Source organism: Odontesthes bonariensis, chromosome 3 (assembly GCF_027942865.1).
Source record: "Odontesthes bonariensis isolate fOdoBon6 chromosome 3, fOdoBon6.hap1, whole genome shotgun sequence".
Lineage (NCBI taxonomy): Eukaryota > Metazoa > Chordata > Actinopteri > Atheriniformes > Atherinopsidae > Odontesthes > Odontesthes bonariensis.
Window position 1 is genome coordinate 24,561,518 of NC_134508.1, and position 27,749 is coordinate 24,589,266.

Genomic DNA, 27,749 nt, shown 5'->3' on the forward strand with positions numbered 1-27,749 from the left:
TCCTTTAGCTTTAGCTTCTTCAGCTCCTTTAGCTTTAGCTTCTTCAGCTACTTCAGCTTTTTTTTAGCTTCTTAAGATATTTTAGCATGGTAATTCAGCTCTTGCATTCTCACAGCTGTTTCGCAGGAACAGCTCTTTCTAGTTATTGTGAGAATGCATGAAGCATTCTCACTATTAAGTTTCTGTTTCCCTTTATTGTGAGAATGCATGAAGCATTCTCACTATTAAGTTCCTGTTTCCCTTTATTATTATTATTCCATATTATTCCGCCGTTTTTCGGCATTCAACTACTTCAGCATACTTTGAGCTATTTCAACAAATTTGGTATCAAAATGTTCAGCTTATTCAGCTCTTGATGGGAATATCTTTTGGTGTTTGTAACTTTTCAACTTTTTAAGATATTAAGCTTTTTGTTCAACTTTTTTCCCATTGAAACTAATGTTAAATTTTCAAATCTCTTCAAATCCTTTCAAATCCTTTCAAATCTTTCAAATCTTAACTAGTTCAGCATACTTTCAGCTAGAGACACCATTCAAATTTTAAAATGTTCATAAGACATTCAGCTATTACCAATTGTTTCATCTTTTAAAAATATTCAGCCAATTTTGAAATATGACAGTTTCAAAAATATGAAAATTAAGTTCTCCAAATCCTTATCTTCAAATGCTTTCAAATCCTTCAAAATCTTCAAATCTATTCAAATCGTAACTGCTTCAGCATACTTTAACCTAGAGACACCATTCAAATTTTAAAATGTTCATAAGACATTCAGCTGTTACCAATTGTTTCATCTTTTAAAAATATTCAGCCAATTTTGAAATATGACAGTTTAAAAAATAGGAAAATGAAGCTCCTTCTTGGATTTTAGAGTGAGACATTCAGCAGTGCTGATAAGTTTCAACTTTTCAAACAAATTACTATAACTTTCATACAGTTTAACTGAGAGAAACAAATTATACCTTAAAATGTAGGAAAACTTGTCTTCTTTCAGCCAATGTAACTCTTAAAGAGCTCACATGGACAGATTTTGAACTATGAGCCTTTAAGCTTGAAGAACTTGTCAAATTTTGAGGAAATCTGCCATTTTTGAATCAGCTTCAAGTGTTTCAATCTGCTTGGATTTAAATATAGTTGACTCCACAGATGTAAAACTACTTTGCTAAGTTCCTCTAAGCCTTCTGCTTCTAATGGTGTTCAAATTATTTTTCTAGCTGCTCAACTATTCTCACAAGATGTATTTGAAGTCAGTGTTCGGTGTCATTTCTCTCCCGCGATCGGCGGGCGGCCGTCTCATCTCTCCATATATGTTGTGTGTGTTCAACCTGCTTCGATTTAAATATAGTTGACTCCACAGATGTAAAACTACTTTGCTAAGTTCCTCTAAGCCATCTGCTTCTAACGGTGTTAAAATTATCTTTCTAGCTATTCAACTTTTCTCACAAAACGTGTTTGAAGACAGTCAGATTTGTCCCGCGGCTGGAGCAGCTAGCTCCGTGTCTCTCTGTGTAGTCTTTAAGTAGGTCAAATGCACTTCCAGTGTAACACACCGAAATAGCTTAATGGTAACACTACCAACCTTTCGTGCAGGTGGCCCGGGTTCAATCCCCAGCTTGTCAGCTCAAAGTTTAAAAAAAAAGTTTTTTTGTAACTATTTAAGCATACTTTCAGCCATTTCAACTCTTTCTAGCTCGAAATCATTACACTTTCATCTTTTAAATGTCATTTCAACTTCAAACTACTGTTTCTTCTCAGCTTTTTTTAGCTTCCATAGCTCTTTCAGCTTTTAGCTTCTTTTAGCTTCTTTAGCTGTTTTAGCCTTTTTTAGCTTCTTTAGCTAACTTCTAACTCTAACTCTTTTGCTCCTTCAGCTGCTTGCTTCTTCAGCTCCTTTAGCTTTAGCTTCTTCAGCTGTTAGCTTCTTCAGCTGTTTTAGCTTTAGCTCCTTCAGCTGTTAGCTTCTTCAGCTGTTTTAGCTTTAGCTCCTTCAGCTGTTAGCTTCTTCAGCTGTTTTAGCTTATTTTAGCTTCTTCAGCTTTTAGCTTCTTTTAGCTTCTTCAGCTCTTAGCTTCTTCAGCTCCTTCAGCTTTAGCTTCTTCAGCTCCTTTAGCTTTAGCTTCTTCAGCTCCTTTAGCTTTAGCTTCTTCAGCTACTTCAGCTTTAGCTTCTTCAGCTGTTTTAGCTTTTTTTTAGCTTCTTAAGATATTTTAGCATGGTAATTCAGCTCATGCATTCTCACAGCTGTTTCGCAGGAACAGCTCTTTCTAGTTGTGAGAATGCATGAAGCATTCTCACTATTAAGTTCCTGTTTCTCTTTATTATTATTATTCCATATTATTCCGCCGTTTTTCGGCATTCAACTACTTCAGCATACTTTAAGCTATTTTAACAAATTTGGTATCAAAATGTTCAGCTCTTTCAGCTCTTGATGGGAATGTCTTTTGGTGTTTCTAATTTTTCAACTTTTTAAGATATTAAGCTTTTTGTTCAACTTTTTTCCCATTGAAACTAATGTTAAATTTTCAAATCTCTTCAAATCCTTTCAAATCCTTTCAAATCTTTCAAATCTTAACTAGTTCAGCATACTTTCAGCTAGAGACACCATTCAAATTTTAAAATGTTCATAAGACATTCAGCTATTACCAATTGTTTCATCTTTTAAAAATATTCAGCCAATTTTGAAATATGACAGTTTCAAAAATATGAAAATTAAGTTCTCCAAATCCTTATCTTCAAATGCTTTCAAATCCTTCAAAATCTTCAAATCTATTCAAATCGTAACTGCTTCAGCATACTTTAACCTAGAGACACCATTCAAATTTTAAAATGTTCATAAGACATTCAGCTGTTACCAATTGTTTCATCTTTTAAAAATATTCAGCCAATTTTGAAATATGACAGTTTAAAAAATAGGAAAATGAAGCTCCTTCTTGGATTTTAGAGTGAGACATTCAGCAGTGCTGATAAGTTTCAACTTTTCAAACAAATTACTATAACTTTCATACAGTTTAACTGAGAGAAACAAATTATACCTTAAAATGTAGGAAAACTTGTCCTCTTTCAGCCAATGTAACTCTTAAAGAGCTCACATGGACAGATTTTGAACTATGAGCCTTTAAGCTTGAAGAACTTGTCAAATTTTGAGGAAATCTGCCATTTTTGAATCAGCTTCAAGTGTTTCAAACTGCTTGGATTTAAATATAGTTGACTCCACAGATGTAAAACTACTTTGCTAAGTTCCTCTAAGCCTTCTGCTTCTAATGGTGTTAAAATTATTTTTCTAGCTGCTCAACTTTTCTCACAAGATGTATTTGAAGTCAGTGTTCGGTGTCATTTCTCTCCCGCGATCGGCGGGCGGCCGTCTCATCTCTCCATATATGTTGTGTGTGTTCAACCTGCTCCGATTTAAATATAGTTGACTCCACAGATGTAAAACTACTTTGCTAAGTTCCTCTAAGACTTCTGCTTCTAACGGTGTTAAAATTATCTTTCTAGCTATTCAACTTTTCTCACAAAACGTGTTTGAAGACAGTCAGATTTGCCCGCGGCTGCAGCAGCTAGCTCTGTGTCTCTCTGTGTAGTCTTTAACTAGGTCAAATGCACTTCCGGTTTGACACAACGAAATGGCTTAATGGTAACCCTACCAGCCTTTCGTGCAGGTGGCCCGGGTTCAATCCCCAGGATGTCAGCTCAAAATTAAAAAAAAAAGTTTTTTTTGTAACTATTTAAGCATACTTTCAGCCATTTCAACTCTTTCTAGCTCGAAATCATTACACTTTCATCTTTTAAATGTCATTTCAACTTCAAACTCCTGTTTCTTCTCAGCTTTTTTTAGCTTCCATAGCTCTTTCAGCTTTTAGCTTCTTTTAGCTTCTTTAGCTGTTTTAGCCTTTTTTAGCTTCTTTAGCTAACTTCTAACTCTAACTCTTTTGCTCCTTCAGCTGCTTGCTTCTTCAGCTCCTTTAGCTTTAGCTTCTTCAGCTGTTTTAGCTTTAGCTCCTTCAGCTGCTTGCTTCTTCAGCTCCTTTAGCTTTAGCTTCTTCAGCTGTTAGCTTCTTCAGCTGTTTTAGCTTATTTTAGCTTCTTCAGCTTTTAGCTTCTTTTAGCTTCTTTAGCTCCTTTAGCTCTTAGCTTCTTCAGCTCCTTCAGCTTTAGCTTCTTCAGCTCCTTTAGCTTTAGCTTCTTCAGCTCCTTTAGCTTTAGCTTCTTCAGCTACTTCAGCTTTAGCTTCTTCAGCTGTTTTAGCTTTTTTTTAGCTTCTTAAGATATTTTAGCATGGTAATTCAGCTCATGCATTCTCACAGCTGTTTCGCAGGAACAGCTCTTTCTAGTTATTATTATTATTCCGCCGTTTTTTGGCATTCAACTACTTCAGCATACTTTGAGCTATTTCAACAAATTTGGTATCAAAATGTTCAGCTCATTCAGCTCTTGATGGGAATGTATTTTTGGTGTTTGTAACTTTTCAACTTTTTAAGATATTAAGCTTTTTGTTCAACTTTTTTCCCATTGAAACTAATGTTAAATTTTTAAATCTTTTCAAATCCTTTCAAATCCTTTCAAATCTTTCAAATCTTAACTAGTTCAGCATACTTTCAGCTAGAGACACCATTCAAATTTTAAAATGTTCATAAGACATTCAGCTATTACCAATTGTTTCATCTTTTCAAAATATTCAGCCAATTTTGAAATATGACAGTTTCAAAAATATGAAAATTAAGTTCTCCAAATCCTTATCTTCAAATGCTTTCAAATCCTTCAAAATCTTCAAATCTATTCAAATCGTAACTGCTTCAGCATACTTTAACCTAGAGACACCATTCAAATTTTAAAATGTTCATAAGACATTCAGCTGTTACCAATTGTTTCATCTTTTAAAAATATTCAGCCAATTTTGAAATATGACAGTTTAAAAAATATGAAAATGAAGCTCCTTCTTGGATTTTAGAGTGAGACATTCAGCAGTGCTGATAAGTTTCAACTTTTCAAACAAATTACTATAACTTTCATACAGTTTAACTGAGAGAAACGAATTATACCTTAAAATGTAGGAAAACTTGTCCTCTTTCAGCCAATGTAACTCTTAAAGAGCTCACATGGACAGATTTTGAACTATGAGCCTTTAAGCTTGAACAACTTCTCAAATTTTGAGGAAATCTGCCATTTTTGAATCAGCTTCAAGTGTTTCAAACTGCTTGGATTTAAATATAGTTGACTCCACAGATGTAAAACTACTTTGCTAGGTTCCTCTAAGCCTTCTGCTTCTAATGGTGTTAAAATTATTTTTCTAGCTGCTCAACTTTTCTCACAAGATGTATTTGAAGTCAGTGTTCGGTGTCATTTCTCTCCCGCGATCGGCGGGCGGCCGTCTCATCTCTCCATATATGTTGTGTGTGTTCAACCTGCTTCGATTTAAATATAGTTGACTCCACAGATGTAAAACTACTTTGCTAAGTTCCTCTAAGCCTTCTGCTTCTAACGGTGTTAAAATTATCTTTCTAGCTATTCAACTTTTCTCACAAAACGTGTTTGAAGACAGTCAGATTTGTCCCGCGGCTGCAGCAGCTAGCTCTGTGTCTCTCTGTGTAGTCTTTAACTAGGTCAAATGCACTTCCGGTGTAACGCAACGAGATAGATTAATGGTAACACTACCAGCCTTTCGTGCAGGTGGGCCGGGTTCAATTCCCATCATGTCAGACCACACTTTATAATTTTTTTATTTTATAATTATTTAAGCATACTTTCAGCATTTTCAACTGTTTCTAGCTTAATTTTATCTTCAAATTCTTCAGATCATTTCAAATCCTTCAAATCTTAACTACTTGTGCATACTTTCAGCTAGAGACACCATTCAAATTTTAAAATCTTCAAATCTTTTAGCTTTTTAAGATTTTTCTTTATTAAGGTAATTCAGCTCATGCATTCTCACAGCTGTTTCGCAGGAACAGCTCTTTCTAGTTATTATTATTATTCCGCCGTTTTTCGGCATTCAACTACTTCAGCATACTTTGAGCTATTTCAACAAATTTGGTATCAAAATGTTCAGCTCATTCAGCTCTTGATGGGAATGTATTTTTGGTGTTTGTAACTTTTCAACTTTTTAAGATATTAAGCTTTTTGTTCAACTTTTTTCCCATTGAAACTAATGTTAAATTTTCAAATCTCTTCAAATCCTTTAAAATCCTTTCAAATCTTTCAAATCTTAACTAGTTCAGCATACTTTCAGCTAGAGACACCATTCAAATTTTAAAATGTTCATAAGACATTCAGCTATTACCAATTGTTTCATCTTTTAAAAATATTCAGCCAATTTTGAAATATGACAGTTTCAAAAATATGAAAATTAAGTTCTCCAAATCCTTATCTTCAAATGCTTTCAAATCCTTCAAAATCTTCAAATCTTTTCAAATCGTAACTGCTTCAGCATACTTTAACCTAGAGACACCATTCAAATTTTAAAATGTTCATAAGACATTCAGCTGTTACCAATTGTTTCATCTTTTAAAAATATTCAGCCAATTTTGAAATATGACAGTTTAAAAAATATGAAAATGAAGTTCCTTCTTGGATTTTAGAGTGAGACATTCAGCAGTGCTGATAAGTTTCAACTTTTCAAACAAATTACTATAACTTTCATACAGTTTAACTGAGAGAAACAAATTATACCTTAAAATGTAGGAAAACTTGTCCTCTTTCAGCCAATGTAACTCTTAAAGAGCTCACATGGACAGATTTTGAACTATGAGCCTTTAAGCTTGAACAACTTCTCAAATTCTGAGGAAATCTGCCCTTTTTGAATCAGCTTCAAGTGTTTCAAACTGCTTCGATTTAAATATAGTTGACTCCACAGATGTAAAACTACTTTGCTAAGTTCCTCTAAGCCTTCTGCTTCTAATGGTGTTCAAATTATTTTTCTAGCTGCTCAACTTTTCTCACAAGACGCGATAGAAGACAGTCTGCGCCTCAGATTTGTCCCGCGGCTGCAGCAGCTAGCTCTGTGTCTGTCTGTGTATTCTTTAACTAGGTCAAATGCACTTCCGGTTTAACTCAACGAAATGGCTTAATGGTAACACTACCAGTCTTTCGTGCAGGTGGCCCGGGTTCAATCCCCATCATGTCAGACCACACTTTATCATTTTTTTATTTTATAATTATTTAAGCATACTTTCAGCATTTTCAACTGTTTCTAGCTTAATTTTATCTTCAAATCCTTCAGATCATTTCAATCCTTTCAAATCCTTCAAATTCTTCAGATAATTTCAATCCTTTCAAATCCTTCAAATTCTTCAGATCATTTCAAATCCTTCAAATTCTTCAGATCATTTCAAATCCTTCAAATCTTAACTACTTTTGCATACTTTCAGCTAGAGACACCATTCAAATTTTAAAATGTTCAAATCTTTTAGCTTTTTAAGATTTTTCTTTATTAAGGTAATTCAGCTCATGCATTCTCACAGCTGTTTCGCAGGAACAGCTCTTTCTAGTTATTGTGAGAATGCATGAAGCATTCTCACTATTAAGTTCCTGTTTCTCTTTATTGTGAGAATGCATTAAGCATTCTCACTATTAAGTTCCTGTTTCCCTTTATTATTATTATTCCGCCGTTTTTCGGCATTTAACTACTTCAGCATACTTTGAGCTATTTCAACAAATTTGGTATCAAAATGTTCAGCTCATTCAGCTCTTTCCTGCTATTATTTTTGGTGTTTGTAACTTTTCAACTTTTTAAGATATTAAGCTTTTTGTTCAACTTTTTTCCCATTGAAACTAATGTTAAATTTTCAAATCTTTTCAAATCCTTTCAAATCTTTCAAATCTTAACTAGTTCAGCATACTTTCAGCTAGAGACACCATTCAAATTTTAAAATGTTCATAAGACATTCAGCTATTACCAATTGTTTCATCTTTTAAAAATATTCAGCCAATTTTGAAATATGACAGTTTCAAAAATATGAAAATTAAGTTCTCCAAATCCTTATCTTCAAATGCTTTCAAATCCTTCAAAATCTTCAAATCTATTCAAATCGTAACTGCTTCAGCATACTTTAACCTAGAGACACCATTCAAATTTTAAAATGTTCATAAGACATTCAGCTGTTACCAATTGTTTCATCTTTTAAAAATATTCAGCCAATTTTGAAATATGACAGTTTAAAAAATATGAAAATGAAGTTCCTTCTTGGATTTTAGAGTGAGACATTCAGCAGTGCTCATAAGTTTCAACTTTTCAAACAAATTACTATAACTTTCATACAGTTTAACTGAGAGAAACAAATTATACCTTAAAATGTAGGAAAACTTGTCCTCTTTCAGCCAATGTAACTCTTAAAGAGCTCACATGGACAGATTTTGAACTATGAGCCTTTAAGCTTGAACAACTTGTCAAATTCTGACGAAATCTGCTCTTTTTCAACCAGCTTCAAGTGTTTCAAACTGCTTCGATTTAAATATAGTTGACTCCACAGATGTAAAACTGCTTTGCTAAGTTCCTCTAAGCCTTCTGCTTCTAATGATGTTAAAATTATTTTTCTAGCTGCTCAACTTTTGTCACAAGACGCGTTAGAAGACAGTCTGCGCCTCAGATTTGTCCCGCGGCTGCAGCAGCTAGCTCTGTGTCTGTCTGTGTATTCTTTAACTAGGTCAAATGCACTTCCGGTTTAACTCAACGAAATGGCTTAATGGTAACACTACCAGTCTTTCGTGCAGGTGGCCCGGGTTCAATCCCCATCATGTCAGACTATGCTTTTTGTGAGAATGCATTAAGCATTCTCACTATTAAGTTTCTGTTTCTCTTTATTGTGAGAATTTATGAAGCATTCTCACTATTAAGTTTCTGTTTCCCTTTATTATTGTGAGAATGCATGAAGCATTCTCACTATTAAGTTCCTGTTTCTCTTTATTATTATTATTCCATATTATTCCGCCGTTTTTTGGCATTCAACTACTTCAGCATACTTTGAGCTATTTCAACAAATTTGGTATCAAAATGTTCAGCTCATTCAGCTCTTGATGGGAATGTATTTTTGGTGTTTGTAACTTTTCAACTTTTTAAGATATTAAGCTTTTTGTTCAACTTTTTTCCCATTGAAACTAATGTTAAATTTTCAAATCTCTTCAAATCCTTTCAAATCCTTTCAAATCTTTCAAATCTTAACTAGTTCAGCATACTTTCAGCTAGAGACACCATTCAAATTTTAAAATGTTCATAAGACATTCAGCTATTACCAATTGTTTCATCTTTTAAAAATATTCAGCCAATTTTGAAATATGACAGTTTCAAAAATATGAAAATTAAGTTCTCCAAATCCTTATCTTCAAATGCTTTCAAATCCTTCAAAATCTTCAAATCTATTCAAATCGTAACTGCTTCAGCATACTTTAACCTAGAGACACCATTCAAATTTTAAAATGTTCATAAGACATTCAGCTGTTACCAATTGTTTCATCTTTTAAAAATATTCAGCCAATTTTGAAATATGACAGTTTAAAAAATAGGAAAATGAAGCTCCTTCTTGGATTTTAGAGTGAGACATTCAGCAGTGCTGATAAGTTTCAACTTTTCAAACAAATTACTATAACTTTCATACAGTTTAACTGAGAGAAACAAATTATACCTTAAAATGTAGGAAAACTTGTCCTCTTTCAGCCAATGTAACTCTTAAAGAGCTCACATGGACAGATTTTGAACTATGAGCCTTTAAGCTTGAACAACTTGTCAAATTTTGAGGAAATCTGCCATTTTTGAATCAGCTTCAAGTTTTTCAAACTGCTTGGATTTAAATATAGTTGACTCCACAGATGTAAAACTACTTTGCTAAGTTCCTCTAAGCCTTCTGCTTCTAATGGTGTTAAAATTATTTTTCTAGCTGCTCAACTTTTCTCACAAGATGTATTTGAAGTCAGTGTTCGGTGTCATTTCTCTCCCGCGATCGGCGGGCGGCCGTCTCATCTCTCCATATATGTTGTGTGTGTTCAACCTGCTCCGATTTAAATATAGTTGACTCCACAGATGTAAAACTACTTTGCTAAGTTCCTCTAAGCCTTCTGCTTCTAACGGTGTTAAAATTATCTTTCTAGCTATTCAACTTTTCTCACAAAACGTGTTTGAAGACAGTCAGATTTGCCCGCGGCTGCAGCAGCTAGCTCTGTGTCTGTCTGTGTAGTCTTTAAGTAGGTCAAATGCACTTCCGGTGTATAACAACGAAATGGCTTAATGGTAACCCTACCAGCCTTTCGTGCAGGTGGCCCGGGTTCAATCCCCAGGATGTCAGCTCAAAATTAAAAAAAAAAGTTTTTTTTGTAACTATTTAAGCATACTTTCAGCCATTTCAACTCTTTCTAGCTCGAAATCATTACACTTTCATCTTTTAAATGTCATTTCAACTTCAAACTCCTGTTTCTTCTCAGCTTTTTTTAGCTTCCATAGCTCTTTCAGCTTTTAGCTTCTTTTAGCTTCTTTAGCTGTTTTAGCCTTTTTTAGCTTCTTTAGCTAACTTCTAACTCTAACTCTTTTGCTCCTTCAGCTGCTTGCTTCTTCAGCTCCTTTAGCTTTAGCTTCTTCAGCTGTTTTAGCTTTAGCTCCTTCAGCTGCTTGCTTCTTCAGCTCCTTTAGCTTTAGCTTCTTCAGCTGTTAGCTTCTTCAGCTGTTTTAGCTTATTTTAGCTTCTTCAGCTTTTAGCTTCTTTTAGCTTCTTTAGCTCCTTTAGCTCTTAGCTTCTTCAGCTCCTTCAGCTTTAGCTTCTTCAGCTCCTTTAGCTTTAGCTTCTTCAGCTCCTTTAGCTTTAGCTTCTTCAGCTACTTCAGCTTTAGCTTCTTCAGCTGTTTTAGCTTTTTTTTAGCTTCTTAAGATATTTTAGCATGGTAATTCAGCTCATGCATTCTCACAGCTGTTTCGCAGGAACAGCTCTTTCTAGTTATTATTATTATTCCGCCGTTTTTTGGCATTCAACTACTTCAGCATACTTTGAGCTATTTCAACAAATTTGGTATCAAAATGTTCAGCTCATTCAGCTCTTGATGGGAATGTATTTTTGGTGTTTGTAACTTTTCAACTTTTTAAGATATTAAGCTTTTTGTTCAACTTTTTTCCCATTGAAACTAATGTTAAATTTTTAAATCTTTTCAAATCCTTTCAAATCCTTTCAAATCTTTCAAATCTTAACTAGTTCAGCATACTTTCAGCTAGAGACACCATTCAAATTTTAAAATGTTCATAAGACATTCAGCTATTACCAATTGTTTCATCTTTTCAAAATATTCAGCCAATTTTGAAATATGACAGTTTCAAAAATATGAAAATTAAGTTCTCCAAATCCTTATCTTCAAATGCTTTCAAATCCTTCAAAATCTTCAAATCTATTCAAATCGTAACTGCTTCAGCATACTTTAACCTAGAGACACCATTCAAATTTTAAAATGTTCATAAGACATTCAGCTGTTACCAATTGTTTCATCTTTTAAAAATATTCAGCCAATTTTGAAATATGACAGTTTAAAAAATATGAAAATGAAGCTCCTTCTTGGATTTTAGAGTGAGACATTCAGCAGTGCTGATAAGTTTCAACTTTTCAAACAAATTACTATAACTTTCATACAGTTTAACTGAGAGAAACGAATTATACCTTAAAATGTAGGAAAACTTGTCCTCTTTCAGCCAATGTAACTCTTAAAGAGCTCACATGGACAGATTTTGAACTATGAGCCTTTAAGCTTGAACAACTTCTCAAATTTTGAGGAAATCTGCCATTTTTGAATCAGCTTCAAGTGTTTCAAACTGCTTGGATTTAAATATAGTTGACTCCACAGATGTAAAACTACTTTGCTAGGTTCCTCTAAGCCTTCTGCTTCTAATGGTGTTAAAATTATTTTTCTAGCTGCTCAACTTTTCTCACAAGATGTATTTGAAGTCAGTGTTCGGTGTCATTTCTCTCCCGCGATCGGCGGGCGGCCGTCTCATCTCTCCATATATGTTGTGTGTGTTCAACCTGCTTCGATTTAAATATAGTTGACTCCACAGATGTAAAACTACTTTGCTAAGTTCCTCTAAGCCTTCTGCTTCTAACGGTGTTAAAATTATCTTTCTAGCTATTCAACTTTTCTCACAAAACGTGTTTGAAGACAGTCAGATTTGTCCCGCGGCTGCAGCAGCTAGCTCTGTGTCTCTCTGTGTAGTCTTTAACTAGGTCAAATGCACTTCCGGTGTAACGCAACGAGATAGATTAATGGTAACACTACCAGCCTTTCGTGCAGGTGGGCCGGGTTCAATTCCCATCATGTCAGACCACACTTTATAATTTTTTTATTTTATAATTATTTAAGCATACTTTCAGCATTTTCAACTGTTTCTAGCTTAATTTTATCTTCAAATTCTTCAGATCATTTCAAATCCTTCAAATCTTAACTACTTGTGCATACTTTCAGCTAGAGACACCATTCAAATTTTAAAATCTTCAAATCTTTTAGCTTTTTAAGATTTTTCTTTATTAAGGTAATTCAGCTCATGCATTCTCACAGCTGTTTCGCAGGAACAGCTCTTTCTAGTTATTATTATTATTCCGCCGTTTTTCGGCATTCAACTACTTCAGCATACTTTGAGCTATTTCAACAAATTTGGTATCAAAATGTTCAGCTCATTCAGCTCTTGATGGGAATGTATTTTTGGTGTTTGTAACTTTTCAACTTTTTAAGATATTAAGCTTTTTGTTCAACTTTTTTCCCATTGAAACTAATGTTAAATTTTCAAATCTTTTCAAATCCTTTCAAATCCTTTCAAATCTTTCAAATCTTAACTAGTTCAGCATACTTTCAGCTAGAGACACCATTCAAATTTTAAAATGTTCATAAGACATTCAGCTATTACCAATTGTTTCATCTTTTAAAAATATTCAGCCAATTTTGAAATATGACAGTTTCAAAAATATGAAAATTAAGTTCTCCAAATCCTTATCTTCAAATGCTTTCAAATCCTTCAAAATCTTCAAATCTTTTCAAATCGTAACTGCTTCAGCATACTTTAACCTAGAGACACCATTCAAATTTTAAAATGTTCATAAGACATTCAGCTGTTACCAATTGTTTCATCTTTTAAAAATATTCAGCCAATTTTGAAATATGACAGTTTAAAAAATATGAAAATGAAGTTCCTTCTTGGATTTTAGAGTGAGACATTCAGCAGTGCTGATAAGTTTCAACTTTTCAAACAAATTACTATAACTTTCATACAGTTTAACTGAGAGAAACAAATTATACCTTAAAATGTAGGAAAACTTGTCCTCTTTCAGCCAATGTAACTCTTAAAGAGCTCACATGGACAGATTTTGAACTATGAGCCTTTAAGCTTGAACAACTTCTCAAATTCTGAGGAAATCTGCCCTTTTTGAATCAGCTTCAAGTGTTTCAAACTGCTTCGATTTAAATATAGTTGACTCCACAGATGTAAAACTACTTTGCTAAGTTCCTCTAAGCCTTCTGCTTCTAATGGTGTTCAAATTATTTTTCTAGCTGCTCAACTTTTCTCACAAGACGCGATAGAAGACAGTCTGCGCCTCAGATTTGTCCCGCGGCTGCAGCAGCTAGCTCTGTGTCTGTCTGTGTATTCTTTAACTAGGTCAAATGCACTTCCGGTTTAACTCAACGAAATGGCTTAATGGTAACACTACCAGTCTTTCGTGCAGGTGGCCCGGGTTCAATCCCCATCATGTCAGACCACACTTTATCATTTTTTTATTTTATAATTATTTAAGCATACTTTCAGCATTTTCAACTGTTTCTAGCTTAATTTTATCTTCAAATCCTTCAGATCATTTCAATCCTTTCAAATCCTTCAAATTCTTCAGATAATTTCAATCCTTTCAAATCCTTCAAATTCTTCAGATCATTTCAAATCCTTCAAATTCTTCAGATCATTTCAAATCCTTCAAATCTTAACTACTTTTGCATACTTTCAGCTAGAGACACCATTCAAATTTTAAAATGTTCAAATCTTTTAGCTTTTTAAGATTTTTCTTTATTAAGGTAATTCAGCTCATGCATTCTCACAGCTGTTTCGCAGGAACAGCTCTTTCTAGTTATTGTGAGAATGCATGAAGCATTCTCACTATTAAGTTCCTGTTTCTCTTTATTGTGAGAATGCATTAAGCATTCTCACTATTAAGTTCCTGTTTCCCTTTATTATTATTATTCCGCCGTTTTTCGGCATTTAACTACTTCAGCATACTTTGAGCTATTTCAACAAATTTGGTATCAAAATGTTCAGCTCATTCAGCTCTTTCCTGCTATTATTTTTGGTGTTTGTAACTTTTCAACTTTTTAAGATATTAAGCTTTTTGTTCAACTTTTTTCCCATTGAAACTAATGTTAAATTTTCAAATCTTTTCAAATCCTTTCAAATCTTTCAAATCTTAACTAGTTCAGCATACTTTCAGCTAGAGACACCATTCAAATTTTAAAATGTTCATAAGACATTCAGCTATTACCAATTGTTTCATCTTTTAAAAATATTCAGCCAATTTTGAAATATGACAGTTTCAAAAATATGAAAATTAAGTTCTCCAAATCCTTATCTTCAAATGCTTTCAAATCCTTCAAAATCTTCAAATCTATTCAAATCGTAACTGCTTCAGCATACTTTAACCTAGAGACACCATTCAAATTTTAAAATGTTCATAAGACATTCAGCTGTTACCAATTGTTTCATCTTTTAAAAATATTCAGCCAATTTTGAAATATGACAGTTTAAAAAATATGAAAATGAAGTTCCTTCTTGGATTTTAGAGTGAGACATTCAGCAGTGCTCATAAGTTTCAACTTTTCAAACAAATTACTATAACTTTCATACAGTTTAACTGAGAGAAACAAATTATACCTTAAAATGTAGGAAAACTTGTCCTCTTTCAGCCAATGTAACTCTTAAAGAGCTCACATGGACAGATTTTGAACTATGAGCCTTTAAGCTTGAACAACTTGTCAAATTCTGACGAAATCTGCTCTTTTTCAACCAGCTTCAAGTGTTTCAAACTGCTTCGATTTAAATATAGTTGACTCCACAGATGTAAAACTGCTTTGCTAAGTTCCTCTAAGCCTTCTGCTTCTAATGATGTTAAAATTATTTTTCTAGCTGCTCAACTTTTGTCACAAGACGCGTTAGAAGACAGTCTGCGCCTCAGATTTGTCCCGCGGCTGCAGCAGCTAGCTCTGTGTCTGTCTGTGTATTCTTTAACTAGGTCAAATGCACTTCCGGTTTAACTCAACGAAATGGCTTAATGGTAACACTACCAGTCTTTCGTGCAGGTGGCCCGGGTTCAATCCCCATCATGTCAGACTATGCTTTTTGTGAGAATGCATTAAGCATTCTCACTATTAAGTTTCTGTTTCTCTTTATTGTGAGAATGCATGAAGCATTCTCACTATTAAGTTTCTGTTTCCCTTTATTATTGTGAGAATGCATGAAGCATTCTCACTATTAAGTTCCTGTTTCTCTTTATTATTATTATTCCATATTATTCCGCCGTTTTTTGGCATTCAACTACTTCAGCATACTTTGAGCTATTTCAACAAATTTGGTATCAAAATGTTCAGCTCATTCAGCTCTTGATGGGAATGTATTTTTGGTGTTTGTAACTTTTCAACTTTTTAAGATATTAAGCTTTTTGTTCAACTTTTTTCCCATTGAAACTAATGTTAAATTTTCAAATCTCTTCAAATCCTTTCAAATCCTTTCAAATCTTTCAAATCTTAACTAGTTCAGCATACTTTCAGCTAGAGACACCATTCAAATTTTAAAATGTTCATAAGACATTCAGCTATTACCAATTGTTTCATCTTTTAAAAATATTCAGCCAATTTTGAAATATGACAGTTTCAAAAATATGAAAATTAAGTTCTCCAAATCCTTATCTTCAAATGCTTTCAAATCCTTCAAAATCTTCAAATCTATTCAAATCGTAACTGCTTCAGCATACTTTAACCTAGAGACACCATTCAAATTTTAAAATGTTCATAAGACATTCAGCTGTTACCAATTGTTTCATCTTTTAAAAATATTCAGCCAATTTTGAAATATGACAGTTTAAAAAATAGGAAAATGAAGCTCCTTCTTGGATTTTAGAGTGAGACATTCAGCAGTGCTGATAAGTTTCAACTTTTCAAACAAATTACTATAACTTTCATACAGTTTAACTGAGAGAAACAAATTATACCTTAAAATGTAGGAAAACTTGTCCTCTTTCAGCCAATGTAACTCTTAAAGAGCTCACATGGACAGATTTTGAACTATGAGCCTTTAAGCTTGAACAACTTGTCAAATTTTGAGGAAATCTGCCATTTTTGAATCAGCTTCAAGTTTTTCAAACTGCTTCGATTTAAATATAGTTGACTCCACAGATGTAAAACTACTTTGCTAAGTTCCTCTAAGCCTTCTGCTTCTAATGGTGTTAAAATTATTTTTCTAGCTGCTCAACTTTTCTCACAAGATGTATTTGAAGTCAGTGTTCGGTGTCATTTCTCTCCCGCGATCGGCGGGCGGCCGTCTCATCTCTCCATATATGTTGTGTGTGTTCAACCTGCTCCGATTTAAATATAGTTGACTCCACAGATGTAAAACTACTTTGCTAAGTTCCTCTAAGCCTTCTGCTTCTAACGGTGTTAAAATTATCTTTCTAGCTATTCAACTTTTCTCACAAAACGTGTTTGAAGACAGTCAGATTTGCCCGCGGCTGCAGCAGCTAGCTCTGTGTCTGTCTGTGTAGTCTTTAAGTAGGTCAAATGCACTTCCGGTGTATAACAACGAAATGGCTTAATGGTAACACTACCATCCTTTCGTGCAGGTGGCCCGGGTTCAATCCCCAGGATGTCAGCTCAAAATTAACAAAAAAAGTTTTTTTGTAACTATTTAAGCATACTTTCAGCCATTTCAAATCTTTCTAGCTCGAAATCATTACACTTTCATCTTTTAAATGTCATTTCAACTTCAAACTCCTGTTTCTTCTCAGCTTTTTTTAGCTTCCATAGCTCTTTCAGCTTTTAGCTTCTTTTAGCTTCTTTAGCTGTTTTAGCCTTTTTTAGCTTCTTTAGCTAACTTCTAACTCTAACTCTTTTGCTCCTTCAGCTGCTTGCTTCTTCAGCTCCTTTAGCTTTAGCTTCTTCAGCTGTTAGCTTCTTCAGCTGTTTTAGCTTTAGCTCCTTCAGCTGTTAGCTTCTTCAGCTGTTTTAGCTTTAGCTCCTTCAGCTGTTAGCTTCTTCAGCTGTTTTAGCTTATTTTAGCTTCTTCAGCTTTTAGCTTCTTTTAGCTTCTTTAGCTCTTAGCTTCTTTTAGCTTCTTTAGCTCCTTTAGCTCTTAGCTTCTTCAGCTCCTTCAGCTTTAGCTTCTTCAGCTCCTTTAGCTTTAGCTTCTTCAGCTCCTTTAGCTTTAGCTTCTTCAGCTACTTCAGCTTTAGCTTCTTCAGCTGTTTTAGCTTTTTTTTAGCTTCTTAAGATATTTTAGCATGGTAATTCAGCTCATGCATTCTCACAGCTGTTTCGCAGGAACAGCTCTTTCTAGTTATTATTATTCCGCCGTTTTTCGGCATTCAACTACTTCAGCATACTTTGAGCTATTTCAACAAATTTGGTATCAAAATGTTCAGCTCATTCAGCTCTTGATGGGAATGTATTTTTGGTGTTTGTAACTTTTCAACTTTTTAAGATATTAAGCTTTTTGTTCAACTTTTTTCCCATTGAAACTAATGTTAAATTTTCAAATCTCTTCAAATCCTTTCAAATCCTTTCAAATCTTTCAAATCTTAACTAGTTCAGCATACTTTCAGCTAGAGACACCATTCAAATTTTAAAATGTTCATAAGACATTCAGCTATTACCAATTGTTTCATCTTTTAAAAATATTCAGCCAATTTTGAAATATGACAGTTTCAAAAATATGAAAATTAAGTTCTCCAAATCCTTATCTTCAAATGCTTTCAAATCCTTCAAAATCTTCAAATCTATTCAAATCGTAACTGCTTCAGCATACTTTAACCTAGAGACACCATTCAAATTTTAAAATGTTCATAAGACATTCAGCTGTTACCAATTGTTTCATCTTTTAAAAATATTCAGCCAATTTTGAAATATGACAGTTTAAAAAATAGGAAAATGAAGCTCCTTCTTGGATTTTAGAGTGAGACATTCAGCAGTGCTGATAAGTTTCAACTTTTCAAACAAATTACTATAACTTTCATACAGTTTAACTGAGAGAAACGAATTATACCTTAAAATGTAGGAAAACTTGTCCTCTTTCAGCCAATGTAACTCTTAAAGAGCTCACATGGACAGATTTTGAACTATGAGCCTTTAAGCTTGAACAACTTCTCAAATTTTGAGGAAATCTGCCATTTTTGAATCAGCTTCAAGTGTTTCAAACTGCTTGGATTTAAATATAGTTGACTCCACAGATGTAAAACTACTTTGCTAGGTTCCTCTAAGCCTTCTGCTTCTAATGGTGTTAAAATTATTTTTCTAGCTGCTCAACTTTTCTCACAAGATGTATTTGAAGTCAGTGTTCGGTGTCATTTCTCTCCCGCGATCGGCGGGCGGCCGTCTCATCTCTCCATATATGTTGTGTGTGTTCAACCTGCTTCGATTTAAATATAGTTGACTCCACAGATGTAAAACTACTTTGCTAAGTTCCTCTAAGCCTTCTGCTTCTAACGGTGTTAAAATTATCTTTCTAGCTATTCAACTTTTCTCACAAAACGTGTTTGAAGACAGTCAGATTTGTCCCGCGGCTGCAGCAGCTAGCTCTGTGTCTCTCTGTGTAGTCTTTAACTAGGTCAAATGCACTTCCGGTGTAACGCAACGAGACGGCTTAATGGTAACACTTCTAGCCTTTCGTGCAGGTGGCCCGGGTTCAATCCCCATCATGTCAGACCACCCTTTATAATTTTTTTATTTTATAATTATTTAAGCATACTTTCAGCATTTTCAACTGTTTCTAGCTTAATTTTATCTTCAAATTCTTCAGATCATTTCAAATCCTTCAAATCTTAACTACTTTTGCATACTTTCAGCTAGAGACACCATTCAAATTTTAAAATCTTCAAATCTTTTAGCTTTTTAAGATTTTTCTTTATTAAGGTAATTCAGCTCATGCATTCTCACAGCTGTTTCGCAGGAACAGCTCTTTCTAGTTATTATTATTATTCCGCCGTTTTTTGGCATTCAACTACTTCAGCATACTTTGAGCTATTTCAACAAATTTGGTATCAAAATGTTCAGCTCATTCAGCTCTTGATGGGAATGTATTTTTGGTGTTTGTAACTTTTCAACTTTTTAAGATATTAAGCTTTTTGTTCAACTTTTTTCCCATTGAAACTAATGTTAAATTTTCAAATCTCTTCAAATCCTTTAAAATCCTTTCAAATCTTTCAAATCTTAACTAGTTCAGCATACTTTCAGCTAGAGACACCATTCAAATTTTAAAATGTTCATAAGACATTCAGCTGTTACCAATTGTTTCATCTTTTAAAAATATTCAGCCAATTTTGAAATATGACAGTTTCAAAAATATGAAAATTAAGTTCTCCAAATCCTTATCTTCAAATGCTTTCAAATCCTTCAAAATCTTCAAATCTATTCAAATCGTAACTGCTTCAGCATACTTTAACCTAGAGACACCATTCAAATTTTAAAATGTTCATAAGACATTCAGCTGTTACCAATTGTTTCATCTTTTAAAAATATTCAGCCAATTTTGAAATATGACAGTTTAAAAAATATGAAAATGAAGCTCCTTCTTGGATTTTAGAGTGAGACATTCAGCAGTGCTGATAAGTTTCAACTTTTCAAACAAATTACTATAACTTTCATACAGTTTAACTGAGAGAAACGAATTATACCTTAAAATGTAGGAAAACTTGTCCTCTTTCAGCCAATGTAACTCTTAAAGAGCTCACATGGACAGATTTTGAACTATGAGCCTTTAAGCTTGAACAACTTGTCAAATTTTGAGGAAATCTGCCATTTTTGAATCAGCTTCAAGTGTTTCAAACTGCTTGGATTTAAATATAGTTGACTCCACAGATGTAAAACTACTTTGCTAAGTTCCTCTAAGCCTTCTGCTTCTAATGATGTTAAAATTATTTTTCTAGCTGCTCAACTTTTGTCACAAGACGCGTTAGAAGACAGTCTGCGCCTCAGATTTGTCCCGCGGCTGCAGCAGCTAGCTCTGTGTCTGTCTGTGTATTCTTTAACTAGGTCAAATGCACTTCCGGTTTAACTCAACGAAATGGCTTAATGGTAACACTACCAGTCTTTCGTGCAGGTGGCCCGGGTTCAATCCCCATCATGTCAGACTATGCTTTTTGTGAGAATGCATTAAGCATTCTCACTATTAAGTTTCTGTTTCTCTTTATTGTGAGAATTTATGAAGCATTCTCACTATTAAGTTTCTGTTTCCCTTTATTATTGTGAGAATGCATGAAGCATTCTCACTATTAAGTTCCTGTTTCTCTTTATTATTATTATTCCATATTATTCCGCCGTTTTTTGGCATTCAACTACTTCAGCATACTTTGAGCTATTTCAACAAATTTGGTATCAAAATGTTCAGCTCATTCAGCTCTTGATGGGAATGTATTTTTGGTGTTTGTAACTTTTCAACTTTTTAAGATATTAAGCTTTTTGTTCAACTTTTTTCCCATTGAAACTAATGTTAAATTTTCAAATCTCTTCAAATCCTTTCAAATCCTTTCAAATCTTTCAAATCTTAACTAGTTCAGCATACTTTCAGCTAGAGACACCATTCAAATTTTAAAATGTTCATAAGACATTCAGCTATTACCAATTGTTTCATCTTTTAAAAATATTCAGCCAATTTTGAAATATGACAGTTTCAAAAATATGAAAATTAAGTTCTCCAAATCCTTATCTTCAAATGCTTTCAAATCCTTCAAAATCTTCAAATCTATTCAAATCGTAACTGCTTCAGCATACTTTAACCTAGAGACACCATTCAAATTTTAAAATGTTCATAAGACATTCAGCTGTTACCAATTGTTTCATCTTTTAAAAATATTCAGCCAATTTTGAAATATGACAGTTTAAAAAATAGGAAAATGAAGCTCCTTCTTGGATTTTAGAGTGAGACATTCAGCAGTGCTGATAAGTTTCAACTTTTCAAACAAATTACTATAACTTTCATACAGTTTAACTGAGAGAAACAAATTATACCTTAAAATGTAGGAAAACTTGTCCTCTTTCAGCCAATGTAACTCTTAAAGAGCTCACATGGACAGATTTTGAACTATGAGCCTTTAAGCTTGAACAACTTGTCAAATTTTGAGGAAATCTGCCATTTTTGAATCAGCTTCAAGTTTTTCAAACTGCTTGGATTTAAATATAGTTGACTCCACAGATGTAAAACTACTTTGCTAAGTTCCTCTAAGCCTTCTGCTTCTAATGGTGTTAAAATTATTTTTCTAGCTGCTCAACTTTTCTCACAAGATGTATTTGAAGTCAGTGTTCGGTGTCATTTCTCTCCCGCGATCGGCGGGCGGCCGTCTCATCTCTCCATATATGTTGTGTGTGTTCAACCTGCTCCGATTTAAATATAGTTGACTCCACAGATGTAAAACTACTTTGCTAAGTTCCTCTAAGCCTTCTGCTTCTAACGGTGTTAAAATTATCTTTCTAGCTATTCAACTTTTCTCACAAAACGTGTTTGAAGACAGTCAGATTTGCCCGCGGCTGCAGCAGCTAGCTCTGTGTCTGTCTGTGTAGTCTTTAAGTAGGTCAAATGCACTTCCGGTGTATAACAACGAAATGGCTTAATGGTAACCCTACCAGCCTTTCGTGCAGGTGGCCCGGGTTCAATCCCCAGGATGTCAGCTCAAAATTAAAAAAAAAAGTTTTTTTTGTAACTATTTAAGCATACTTTCAGCCATTTCAACTCTTTCTAGCTCGAAATCATTACACTTTCATCTTTTAAATGTCATTTCAACTTCAAACTCCTGTTTCTTCTCAGCTTTTTTTAGCTTCCATAGCTCTTTCAGCTTTTAGCTTCTTTTAGCTTCTTTAGCTGTTTTAGCCTTTTTTAGCTTCTTTAGCTAACTTCTAACTCTAACTCTTTTGCTCCTTCAGCTGCTTGCTTCTTCAGCTCCTTTAGCTTTAGCTTCTTCAGCTGTTTTAGCTTTAGCTCCTTCAGCTGCTTGCTTCTTCAGCTCCTTTAGCTTTAGCTTCTTCAGCTGTTAGCTTCTTCAGCTGTTTTAGCTTATTTTAGCTTCTTCAGCTTTTAGCTTCTTTTAGCTTCTTTAGCTCCTTTAGCTCTTAGCTTCTTCAGCTCCTTCAGCTTTAGCTTCTTCAGCTCCTTTAGCTTTAGCTTCTTCAGCTCCTTTAGCTTTAGCTTCTTCAGCTACTTCAGCTTTAGCTTCTTCAGCTGTTTTAGCTTTTTTTTAGCTTCTTAAGATATTTTAGCATGGTAATTCAGCTCATGCATTCTCACAGCTGTTTCGCAGGAACAGCTCTTTCTAGTTATTATTATTATTCCGCCGTTTTTTGGCATTCAACTACTTCAGCATACTTTGAGCTATTTCAACAAATTTGGTATCAAAATGTTCAGCTCATTCAGCTCTTGATGGGAATGTATTTTTGGTGTTTGTAACTTTTCAACTTTTTAAGATATTAAGCTTTTTGTTCAACTTTTTTCCCATTGAAACTAATGTTAAATTTTTAAATCTTTTCAAATCCTTTCAAATCCTTTCAAATCTTTCAAATCTTAACTAGTTCAGCATACTTTCAGCTAGAGACACCATTCAAATTTTAAAATGTTCATAAGACATTCAGCTATTACCAATTGTTTCATCTTTTCAAAATATTCAGCCAATTTTGAAATATGACAGTTTCAAAAATATGAAAATTAAGTTCTCCAAATCCTTATCTTCAAATGCTTTCAAATCCTTCAAAATCTTCAAATCTATTCAAATCGTAACTGCTTCAGCATACTTTAACCTAGAGACACCATTCAAATTTTAAAATGTTCATAAGACATTCAGCTGTTACCAATTGTTTCATCTTTTAAAAATATTCAGCCAATTTTGAAATATGACAGTTTAAAAAATATGAAAATGAAGCTCCTTCTTGGATTTTAGAGTGAGACATTCAGCAGTGCTGATAAGTTTCAACTTTTCAAACAAATTACTATAACTTTCATACAGTTTAACTGAGAGAAACGAATTATACCTTAAAATGTAGGAAAACTTGTCCTCTTTCAGCCAATGTAACTCTTAAAGAGCTCACATGGACAGATTTTGAACTATGAGCCTTTAAGCTTGAACAACTTCTCAAATTTTGAGGAAATCTGCCATTTTTGAATCAGCTTCAAGTGTTTCAAACTGCTTGGATTTAAATATAGTTGACTCCACAGATGTAAAACTACTTTGCTAGGTTCCTCTAAGCCTTCTGCTTCTAATGGTGTTAAAATTATTTTTCTAGCTGCTCAACTTTTCTCACAAGATGTATTTGAAGTCAGTGTTCGGTGTCATTTCTCTCCCGCGATCGGCGGGCGGCCGTCTCATCTCTCCATATATGTTGTGTGTGTTCAACCTGCTTCGATTTAAATATAGTTGACTCCACAGATGTAAAACTACTTTGCTAAGTTCCTCTAAGCCTTCTGCTTCTAACGGTGTTAAAATTATCTTTCTAGCTATTCAACTTTTCTCACAAAACGTGTTTGAAGACAGTCAGATTTGTCCCGCGGCTGCAGCAGCTAGCTCTGTGTCTCTCTGTGTAGTCTTTAACTAGGTCAAATGCACTTCCGGTGTAACGCAACGAGATAGATTAATGGTAACACTACCAGCCTTTCGTGCAGGTGGGCCGGGTTCAATTCCCATCATGTCAGACCACACTTTATAATTTTTTTATTTTATAATTATTTAAGCATACTTTCAGCATTTTCAACTGTTTCTAGCTTAATTTTATCTTCAAATTCTTCAGATCATTTCAAATCCTTCAAATCTTAACTACTTGTGCATACTTTCAGCTAGAGACACCATTCAAATTTTAAAATCTTCAAATCTTTTAGCTTTTTAAGATTTTTCTTTATTAAGGTAATTCAGCTCATGCATTCTCACAGCTGTTTCGCAGGAACAGCTCTTTCTAGTTATTATTATTATTCCGCCGTTTTTCGGCATTCAACTACTTCAGCATACTTTGAGCTATTTCAACAAATTTGGTATCAAAATGTTCAGCTCATTCAGCTCTTGATGGGAATGTATTTTTGGTGTTTGTAACTTTTCAACTTTTTAAGATATTAAGCTTTTTGTTCAACTTTTTTCCCATTGAAACTAATGTTAAATTTTCAAATCTTTTCAAATCCTTTCAAATCCTTTCAAATCTTTCAAATCTTAACTAGTTCAGCATACTTTCAGCTAGAGACACCATTCAAATTTTAAAATGTTCATAAGACATTCAGCTATTACCAATTGTTTCATCTTTTAAAAATATTCAGCCAATTTTGAAATATGACAGTTTCAAAAATATGAAAATTAAGTTCTCCAAATCCTTATCTTCAAATGCTTTCAAATCCTTCAAAATCTTCAAATCTTTTCAAATCGTAACTGCTTCAGCATACTTTAACCTAGAGACACCATTCAAATTTTAAAATGTTCATAAGACATTCAGCTGTTACCAATTGTTTCATCTTTTAAAAATATTCAGCCAATTTTGAAATATGACAGTTTAAAAAATATGAAAATGAAGTTCCTTCTTGGATTTTAGAGTGAGACATTCAGCAGTGCTGATAAGTTTCAACTTTTCAAACAAATTACTATAACTTTCATACAGTTTAACTGAGAGAAACAAATTATACCTTAAAATGTAGGAAAACTTGTCCTCTTTCAGCCAATGTAACTCTTAAAGAGCTCACATGGACAGATTTTGAACTATGAGCCTTTAAGCTTGAACAACTTCTCAAATTCTGAGGAAATCTGCCCTTTTTGAATCAGCTTCAAGTGTTTCAAACTGCTTCGATTTAAATATAGTTGACTCCACAGATGTAAAACTACTTTGCTAAGTTCCTCTAAGCCTTCTGCTTCTAATGGTGTTCAAATTATTTTTCTAGCTGCTCAACTTTTCTCACAAGACGCGATAGAAGACAGTCTGCGCCTCAGATTTGTCCCGCGGCTGCAGCAGCTAGCTCTGTGTCTGTCTGTGTATTCTTTAACTAGGTCAAATGCACTTCCGGTTTAACTCAACGAAATGGCTTAATGGTAACACTACCAGTCTTTCGTGCAGGTGGCCCGGGTTCAATCCCCATCATGTCAGACCACACTTTATCATTTTTTTATTTTATAATTATTTAAGCATACTTTCAGCATTTTCAACTGTTTCTAGCTTAATTTTATCTTCAAATCCTTCAGATCATTTCAATCCTTTCAAATCCTTCAAATTCTTCAGATAATTTCAATCCTTTCAAATCCTTCAAATTCTTCAGATCATTTCAAATCCTTCAAATTCTTCAGATCATTTCAAATCCTTCAAATCTTAACTACTTTTGCATACTTTCAGCTAGAGACACCATTCAAATTTTAAAATGTTCAAATCTTTTAGCTTTTTAAGATTTTTCTTTATTAAGGTAATTCAGCTCATGCATTCTCACAGCTGTTTCGCAGGAACAGCTCTTTCTAGTTATTGTGAGAATGCATGAAGCATTCTCACTATTAAGTTCCTGTTTCTCTTTATTGTGAGAATGCATTAAGCATTCTCACTATTAAGTTCCTGTTTCCCTTTATTATTATTATTCCGCCGTTTTTCGGCATTTAACTACTTCAGCATACTTTGAGCTATTTCAACAAATTTGGTATCAAAATGTTCAGCTCATTCAGCTCTTTCCTGCTATTATTTTTGGTGTTTGTAACTTTTCAACTTTTTAAGATATTAAGCTTTTTGTTCAACTTTTTTCCCATTGAAACTAATGTTAAATTTTCAAATCTTTTCAAATCCTTTCAAATCTTTCAAATCTTAACTAGTTCAGCATACTTTCAGCTAGAGACACCATTCAAATTTTAAAATGTTCATAAGACATTCAGCTATTACCAATTGTTTCATCTTTTAAAAATATTCAGCCAATTTTGAAATATGACAGTTTCAAAAATATGAAAATTAAGTTCTCCAAATCCTTATCTTCAAATGCTTTCAAATCCTTCAAAATCTTCAAATCTATTCAAATCGTAACTGCTTCAGCATACTTTAACCTAGAGACACCATTCAAATTTTAAAATGTTCATAAGACATTCAGCTGTTACCAATTGTTTCATCTTTTAAAAATATTCAGCCAATTTTGAAATATGACAGTTTAAAAAATATGAAAATGAAGTTCCTTCTTGGATTTTAGAGTGAGACATTCAGCAGTGCTCATAAGTTTCAACTTTTCAAACAAATTACTATAACTTTCATACAGTTTAACTGAGAGAAACAAATTATACCTTAAAATGTAGGAAAACTTGTCCTCTTTCAGCCAATGTAACTCTTAAAGAGCTCACATGGACAGATTTTGAACTATGAGCCTTTAAGCTTGAACAACTTGTCAAATTCTGACGAAATCTGCTCTTTTTCAACCAGCTTCAAGTGTTTCAAACTGCTTCGATTTAAATATAGTTGACTCCACAGATGTAAAACTGCTTTGCTAAGTTCCTCTAAGCCTTCTGCTTCTAATGATGTTAAAATTATTTTTCTAGCTGCTCAACTTTTGTCACAAGACGCGTTAGAAGACAGTCTGCGCCTCAGATTTGTCCCGCGGCTGCAGCAGCTAGCTCTGTGTCTGTCTGTGTATTCTTTAACTAGGTCAAATGCACTTCCGGTTTAACTCAACGAAATGGCTTAATGGTAACACTACCAGTCTTTCGTGCAGGTGGCCCGGGTTCAATCCCCATCATGTCAGACTATGCTTTTTGTGAGAATGCATTAAGCATTCTCACTATTAAGTTTCTGTTTCTCTTTATTGTGAGAATGCATGAAGCATTCTCACTATTAAGTTTCTGTTTCCCTTTATTATTGTGAGAATGCATGAAGCATTCTCACTATTAAGTTCCTGTTTCTCTTTATTATTATTATTCCATATTATTCCGCCGTTTTTTGGCATTCAACTACTTCAGCATACTTTGAGCTATTTCAACAAATTTGGTATCAAAATGTTCAGCTCATTCAGCTCTTGATGGGAATGTATTTTTGGTGTTTGTAACTTTTCAACTTTTTAAGATATTAAGCTTTTTGTTCAACTTTTTTCCCATTGAAACTAATGTTAAATTTTCAAATCTCTTCAAATCCTTTCAAATCCTTTCAAATCTTTCAAATCTTAACTAGTTCAGCATACTTTCAGCTAGAGACACCATTCAAATTTTAAAATGTTCATAAGACATTCAGCTATTACCAATTGTTTCATCTTTTAAAAATATTCAGCCAATTTTGAAATATGACAGTTTCAAAAATATGAAAATTAAGTTCTCCAAATCCTTATCTTCAAATGCTTTCAAATCCTTCAAAATCTTCAAATCTATTCAAATCGTAACTGCTTCAGCATACTTTAACCTAGAGACACCATTCAAATTTTAAAATGTTCATAAGACATTCAGCTGTTACCAATTGTTTCATCTTTTAAAAATATTCAGCCAATTTTGAAATATGACAGTTTAAAAAATAGGAAAATGAAGCTCCTTCTTGGATTTTAGAGTGAGACATTCAGCAGTGCTGATAAGTTTCAACTTTTCAAACAAATTACTATAACTTTC

The 27,749-nt window shown here is 33.7% G+C and overlaps 1 protein-coding gene across 1 annotated transcript in view; it reads left to right on the forward strand.

Moving 5' to 3' along the window:
- The window catches only part of LOC142377263 (green-sensitive opsin-like), a 134,872-nt gene that overhangs the window by 17,731 nt on the left and 89,392 nt on the right, over positions 1-27,749 (forward strand). The window lies entirely within an intron of this gene.